At 28.4% G+C, this 7,475-nt stretch overlaps 2 non-coding genes across 2 annotated transcripts; both read left to right on the forward strand.

Annotated features, from left to right (window-relative positions):
- Positions 1-2,636: 2,636 nt before the first annotated feature.
- LOC123299394 lies at positions 2,637-2,757 on the forward strand. The gene has a single exon (XR_006535330.1). It is a non-coding gene; the product is annotated as a U5 spliceosomal RNA (small nuclear RNA).
- A 987-nt stretch (positions 2,758-3,744) lies between these two features.
- On the forward strand, positions 3,745-3,865 carry LOC123299391. Its single transcript, XR_006535327.1, has one exon. It is a non-coding gene; the product is annotated as a U5 spliceosomal RNA (small nuclear RNA).
- Positions 3,866-7,475: the final 3,610 nt, after the last annotated feature.

Consider the following 7,475-nt stretch of genomic DNA (forward strand, 5'->3'; position numbering starts at 1 on the left):
TTGTATCATTAATTTGTGTGTTTCACTTATATTTATGAAACAATTTGGATCTGAAATAAAAACAATGTGCTTTTTATATACAAAAAAATATGTTAATATTTTTCAATAAAAATATATTATAAATTGTTACCTAGTGTTTCATTAATACCATTAATATATGTAGTTAATTCATTTTCCAATTCGCTCATTTTATGACAATATGAAATTTGAAATTTTTTTTTATATTTTCATGTATAAAAAACATTTATTTGTATGTATTTTAAACTTTAAAGGGACGCCAAAGGAGTATTTTGACGTAACTACTAGTTCCCAATATATAAAACAAGATGGCGTCAAGATTGAATCAGTGATATGTGAACTATATGAAGAGGGTAGATGAACAATGAATTCATTATGATTAAAATTAAAGGTTTTTAATTTTTTTTGAACTGAAAATCTGTTTTAGGAGTCTCAAAACTGATTAGTTGAATTTTTTTTTGTATTTTAGTCGAATTAATCACTTATATATATATCTAAATTGAATGTATTAAAATAATCTACTCAAAAAAGATATCTATTGTTTAAGTTTAAAATGTTTATCCCACGTGATGTAAGCTTGTTGCTTCATGCTGCCCTCTGGTAAAAACATTTAATATTAAAGGTAAACAATTTAGCCATTAGAATTTAAAAAAAGGATACTTTTAATCTTTTCAAGTATTAAAATATGTATTCTTCATGAATCTATATTTAAAAAAACTATTTTTTAACATTTAACAGGGATTATTCCTATATAATAATTACAAAATAAGGAATTAAGTTAAAAATTTCAAAATTTTTTCCTAATAAAAGTTTTAAAAACGTTTCAAAGTTATCAATTTTTTTTTTTAATTTCACATTAGCACCACTCAGTTATTTCTCGTACTAGATTTTGAACGTTTGATAATTGTTGTTTTAAGAGTTTAATATAGAGGGCATCGTAATTGAAAGAAGTTTAAATTTTAAACTTCCATTGTGATTATTTTATGCAATTAATACTTTATTCATTTAGTTAGTATGCCCTTGCATATCTTCGAAACTATACAACTTACGAACGTAGGTATTTAGCATGGGCATAGGTCCTATCGCAAAGGGGTGCGTGAAATTTTTTCTGCTCCATATAAATAAGGTTGCATTGATTTGTATTCACTGGAAGATCCGAAAAAATCAATCAGCCAAAATTAGAAGAGTTGCATGTTCTACGTAGACAAATTATAATTTTATTTGTTTAGGATTTGAAAAGCTCACTCTACTCCATAACTAGTAATCGATAGATGAACACTTTAAATTAGAAAGTTGTTACACATAAAAAAAGTAACATTTTTTTGCAAATCGCACAGTTTTGGTAAAAACGGACGTTTTACTCAAAGTAGTTTTTTCGTATCAAAATTGTGATTTCGTATAATTGTTTCTGCGAAATCTAGACACTTTTCGAAAAAATTTTTATAATAGATCCAATAAAAGTGGTTTGTTTTTCTATAAAGACCATTTTTGTTCAAATTGAATAAAAAAATGAACGAAAAGCTAGATTTTTGTTATCATTTATTGTCTAAACTATTTGGTTTACAAAAAAATATTTCAAACAAAAAATGTTTGCGTATTTATAACTTTCTAATTTAAAGCGTTCATCTATTGTTTATGAATTATGAATCACTTAGATCGAATTCGATGCCGAAATAAGATGTTAGTTTCCTTTGAAACTAACAGTTTTCGTTTGAAGCATTTTTCTCGATTAAATTTTTATGCGTTAATTAATTATATTATAGAATCGGATGAGTGGTTAGAAAAGGAAGTGGTTCGAGCAATGTGAAAAGGGAAAGGTGGGAAAACGGGTGAGATAAAACCATTTGTTGTGGTTTTCTCGAAGAGTATGAAAAACATAGCCAAGAAAATAAAAAACTGGGAAATTTTCTTTTTGAAAGAAACACTCATTAAAATTACATCGAATTACATGATTTTTCAAAAAATGTTATCTCTTCGAAATATTATTAGATGTAGAAGTGTCGTACATTATTAAAGTTTAAAAGATAAAGAAGGTTTCATATCTTCTGTATGATAGTATCGTTGGATGGACTTTAAATTTATCATCAGAGGGGTTAAAGGGTAAAGGGATATGATACAAAGTTTATTATATTGCTTCTTGCTACCTGTCTTACGTAGCAGTCAAATATTTTTGTTGTTGTTGTTTGTATAATAATAATCTTATGTAGATAGATATACATTATATTACTACCTGTCAAATAAAATTATTTATCTCATTTTTATTTATACACTTACAATGTATTGTTTTCTCACTTTGATTATTTTAATTTTTATAGTTTTTTAGTCTTACAATTTTGGATATCGAGGAGCATCCAAATTTTCAATTTTATTCAAGTTTATTTCGATCCAGTAAAAGTAGCATTTTATTTCGAAAAATTAGGAACAAGTTGAAATATACTGAATATAAGGTAATGTAACCAATGATGACCCGGTTCCTATGACATTCCCAAAAAATAAGTATTTAAAATAAGTATTCATCCCAATACTAATGTATACAATAATTTAAAAAATGTATGTTCCTCTCGCTAATGGTATGTTGAAGTCTTATGTATATAACATACTTGAAATCATGTTTAAAATTACTCTGGTTTCTCTTCAGAGCGAATAAATCTTTCGCCTTTTACTAAAGATTTCCGTGGAGAGGAACAACTCAAATGAGTCTAGAATAAATTTTTCTATGGCTCGTCCGATTTCGGATGGGCCTTTTTAATCAAATACAAAAACAAATAATTCTACATGATAAGCGATTGTACATTTGAGTATTTATAATAATATTCAACTGACTCTCTCTACTGATTTAAATCTCTTGACTGTAGTAACTAAATCCTAAGAAGACTCGGTTCATTAACAGCAAAATTCAGTTTTTTGGCTAATCCATTTCATATTTCGTGGACATGTGTAAAAACTATCACACACAAAAAGGCCACCCCACCTATGCACAAATACGCTGCCATTTGAACTTTGGGTTTTATTTTTCAGTGATATAAGAAAGTGAGTGCATATTTCATAACTTGTGAATGCTGGCTGCCATGACTGCGGGTAGAGTCAATAAGTGAGAATAACTACGCATGCCCCTGTATAAAAGACAGCCGGGCTCAGTGAAAATTCTCGAAATACAAACAAGGTTGCAGTCTCTTAAACTTTCGCTTACCCAAGTTGGACTTTTCACCACTTTTCTACGAAATTCGTTGTTGTTTTTTTAGTCATGAGTACGGGGTAGCCATGGGTAACGGGAGCGGAATTCTTAACGGGTCGAGCAAGTATATATAATTCTTCATTAGCGTAAAACAGTTCGTCGTATAAGTCCATTAAAAACAAACCATTTAAGTCCATTAACAGCAAAATTAAGTTTTTTTTTTTTACTATAGAGGTTAGTTTACTATATATAATTGCATTTTCCCAACATACAAATTTAACAGTGATTAAAAAGTGATAAAAAAATATGAGAAAAGTACACATTAGTGAAGTTTGGGGTTATTTTGCAATTTATGATACAAAATGATGATGATTTTTTTAAAAAATGCATTCCCAAGACATTCGCCTCGTTTTTAGCGAATGCGAATGTTAAAAAATATGCGAATATTCGTCCCATCACTAATGTATACAATAATTTAAAAAATGTATGTTCCTCTCGCTAATGGTATGTTGAAGTCTTATGTATATAACATACTTAAAATCCTATTTATATCACTCTGGTTTCTCTTCAGAGCGAATAAATCTTTCGCCTTTTACTAAAGATTTCCGTGGAGAGGAACAACTCAAATGAGTCTAAAATAAATTTTTCTATGGCTCGTCCGATTTCGGATGGGCCTTATTAATCAAATCCAAAAACTAACAATCCTTTATGATAATCGATTGAACACTGTAGTAACTAGATCCTATGAAGACACAGTCCATTAACAGCCGAATTCAGTATTTGCATTTTCCCCACAATCCAATTTAACAGTAATTAAAAATTGATCTAAACATATGGGTATATCTTTATCATATGGGAATTTTAGGGCTATTTTGCAATTTATGATAGAAAATGATGATGATTTTTTGTCAAAAACATTCGCATCGTTTTTTGCGAATGCGAATGTTTTTTGAATATTCGTCCCATCACTAGAACCTATAGACTTGTAGAGTATAGAGTAGGCTAGCTGTATACCCTTCGTAAAAATAAAAAGTGTTAACATTAATATTAGATGTTTGTCAATTTATTAATTTGTCAACTATACCATTATATATTTAACAAATTTTTCCATAATTACATTTTAATAAGTGTATAATAATGTTAAGAAAAATACTCACGATTTAAGTATATAATTACACAGATAATGTGTATAACATAAATATATTATAAATCTATGTGTGTACGTATATGATGCGTATATAATTAAATTTTTTAATAAAAATTTTAATGTATTTTTAATAAACCGTCATACAATATACAATAAATTTTAAATATATTATAAATCTATGTGTGTACGTATATGATGCAAAATATTCTTAAAAAAAAAATATGTTTAAATTCAGAGAAGATTCTTAAAAAAGAAAAATCGGACATTTGTTAGCGCCACGATACATCTATCTATCCTACAGTGTGTTGCAAAAGTTCTTACTCATTCTTTAGTCGAAAATAAATAACACTGTTATTAAAAATTGGAAATTAACAGAGAGAGAAGGTATAAATATCTCAAAATTTCGGAATCCACGGACAGTCAATGAATCTTTATAAAAACTGTTCGAGTACATTGTTTAAAGCTTACTTAAAGAAGTTAAAAACAAAACTTTGTGCGATCTTGCCCAGGGGGTGGGAGCTACTCCTTCTCGGGGGTGGTAAAATTTATGTTGAAAATGACAACGCGAATCGTTAGAAGGTTGAATTTTAAGAAAAAAAAGTCATTTAAGCATATTTCAAAAAGTCAATATTTTCTGAGTTATTACCGATTGAAATTCGGAGTATTTCATATAACAGAAAAATTGACAGTTTTTTGAAGAAAGTATATAATACGTTTTTTTAAAGTACTTTAAAAACCATGAAAATGAAAAAAATTTCAAGTCATTTGCAGGAAAATTAACGGAGTTATAATGAAAACAATGTATTTCGTACCTTTTTTTTTATGTTTTATTCAGCACAAAAACTAATGAATTTACCACGGGTACTAAAATTAATGCTTGCCACTTTAAACTTTACTTTATTTATCCCTGGATTATTCATCATAGTGAGCAGTGATCACTAAGGTAAATTTGAATTTCATTTCAGTCATGGACTGCGTTTGAAAAAGCTAAAATCTTTTCCCAGAATTTGTTTTATATCAGGGTTTTATACCAGGATTCTGTTAAATGTAAAACAAACGAATAGCACAGGAAGTGATATCGTAATTTTAGATATCGAACTCAATGCCTCCGAAAACATATTACGTTACTGTTAGTATATGGAGGAAAAAAAATCTTTTTTCTTGTAATAGATATATTATATTTTTCATAGAATTAAACAACTATACTAATTATATCTTTTTATTCATCTTTTTTTTCCATTAATTTTGTATAAAATGCGTGTGATGTATGTGTACGCATGTTTTGTATCATTAATCTTTTCGTTTACGTTTCCTGACATTTCTGTAATTTTTGGTTGAGCATTATGTAGGTATACACGATATAAGACAAACTTAATATATGTTACCTACTTTGAATTACCTGTTCATATGGTATGAACCGATCTACACCGATCTGTTAACAAATCGAAATTTGTATCAGAAGAAACATAATGTAATTACGAAAATAATGGTATATGCTTGCCTGAGAAAAAACGGTTCATGGGAAAAATTGATTAAAATTAATTTAATTAAAAATAGCTATGAACACTTTTCGATAGAAAAACTAAATAAAAACTAAGATAAAAAATATGTCTTATCTGGTTATCAGATTGGTGAAACTTATATCGTTTCTTGTGCTATTAAGTTGGTGATAAGAATATAATAAGCTAATTAAACCACGAAGGTATCTAGAAATTGTATTTTAGTGGAATTAAGAACCTTGAATGACGCAAATTTTCGATTTATTCATGAAATTTACTGTCCACAAACACTATAGTGATTTTTCGAGTAAGAAAATTATAGTGATTTTTCATGTGAACATTTAGAGTTCTTACAAAACGAATTTTAATGTTTATTGTTCAATTTTGAAGAAGTTAAAACTCAAAATAATTCTTGAAAATTTATCATTAAAAGTCTATAAACATGTTTATTTGACATTTTATTGTAAGTAAAATATTAAGTTATGATTGAATGACGTTCCAGAACGCAATTATTTGCCCCTTAAATATACGATTTACCGCTAATAATTAATCCAGAACTAGGATCAAGAACTATCCTACAAATTTAATCTATGTAATTAACCTATGCGATTTGTTTATTCAGTATGTTCTTACTATGCTTTTATATGCGCTTCCACCATAATTATACCATGTATATATGAAATATATCAAGGCATGCTAAGTTTAGTAACAATTTTGTAAGGCGTAAAAATATTGATGCTACGAACAAAATTTTGGTATAGGTGTTCATAAAATCACTTAATTAGTCCATTTCCGGTTGTCCGTCTGTCAGTAAAATAACTCGAAAATGGAAAGAGATGTCAAGCTGAAATTTTTATAGCGTGTTTAGGGCGTAAAAAGTGAGACCGAGTTCATAAAGGAACAACATTGGGTCTCAGGTCCGCAGGATCCAACTTGTAAACTGTTAGGTATAGAATAAAAGTTTTTAAATCAAAAATATTCCTTATACAAAAATAAATAACTTTTGTTTGAAACATTTTTTCGTAAACATCATTACATTATACTAGTATGTGTTATAGTGGAATAGTCATGTGTGTGTGACATCTTTGGGAGGATTTTATCTATTTATTGTATCTTTTAACGAATTGACAGTGGGAAACGATTATTCCAAAATCTCCAAAAGGTCCTTTTTAGCTTTGCAAGTCTGTCTGTTTCTATGTTCTTGCCACATTGCTAGGAATTTTGTTGCTAGGAACCCAATGTAAACCGAGTTTGCCTTTACTTATACAGAAGATCACTTTTCTTCAGTTTATTATTATCTTCGATATTGTCACTTTTGAAGTAATGCATATAACTGCTGCCTGGTTATCTGAGCAGATTATGACATTCGTCATTCTTGGTGGATCACCGTTGCTAATAAGCCTGGCTACCTATATTATTGCGTAGATTTCTGTCCCATCACTCACTGCATAATCTCTCGTTTACCATAAATAACATATTAATTGCATAATTAATTTTCAAATTACCCAGCCCTGTATTTAATAATCACAGTGAAATGAAGAAGGCGACAGGCATTTATAATATCACTTTTTTGTATTTTTTTAAACAACATAAAAATTACATTATAATGTGTTCTCTTTTTATCAGTTTTAAAATC

This window comes from Chrysoperla carnea, chromosome 4, assembly GCF_905475395.1.
Source record: "Chrysoperla carnea chromosome 4, inChrCarn1.1, whole genome shotgun sequence".
Lineage (NCBI taxonomy): Eukaryota > Metazoa > Arthropoda > Insecta > Neuroptera > Chrysopidae > Chrysoperla > Chrysoperla carnea.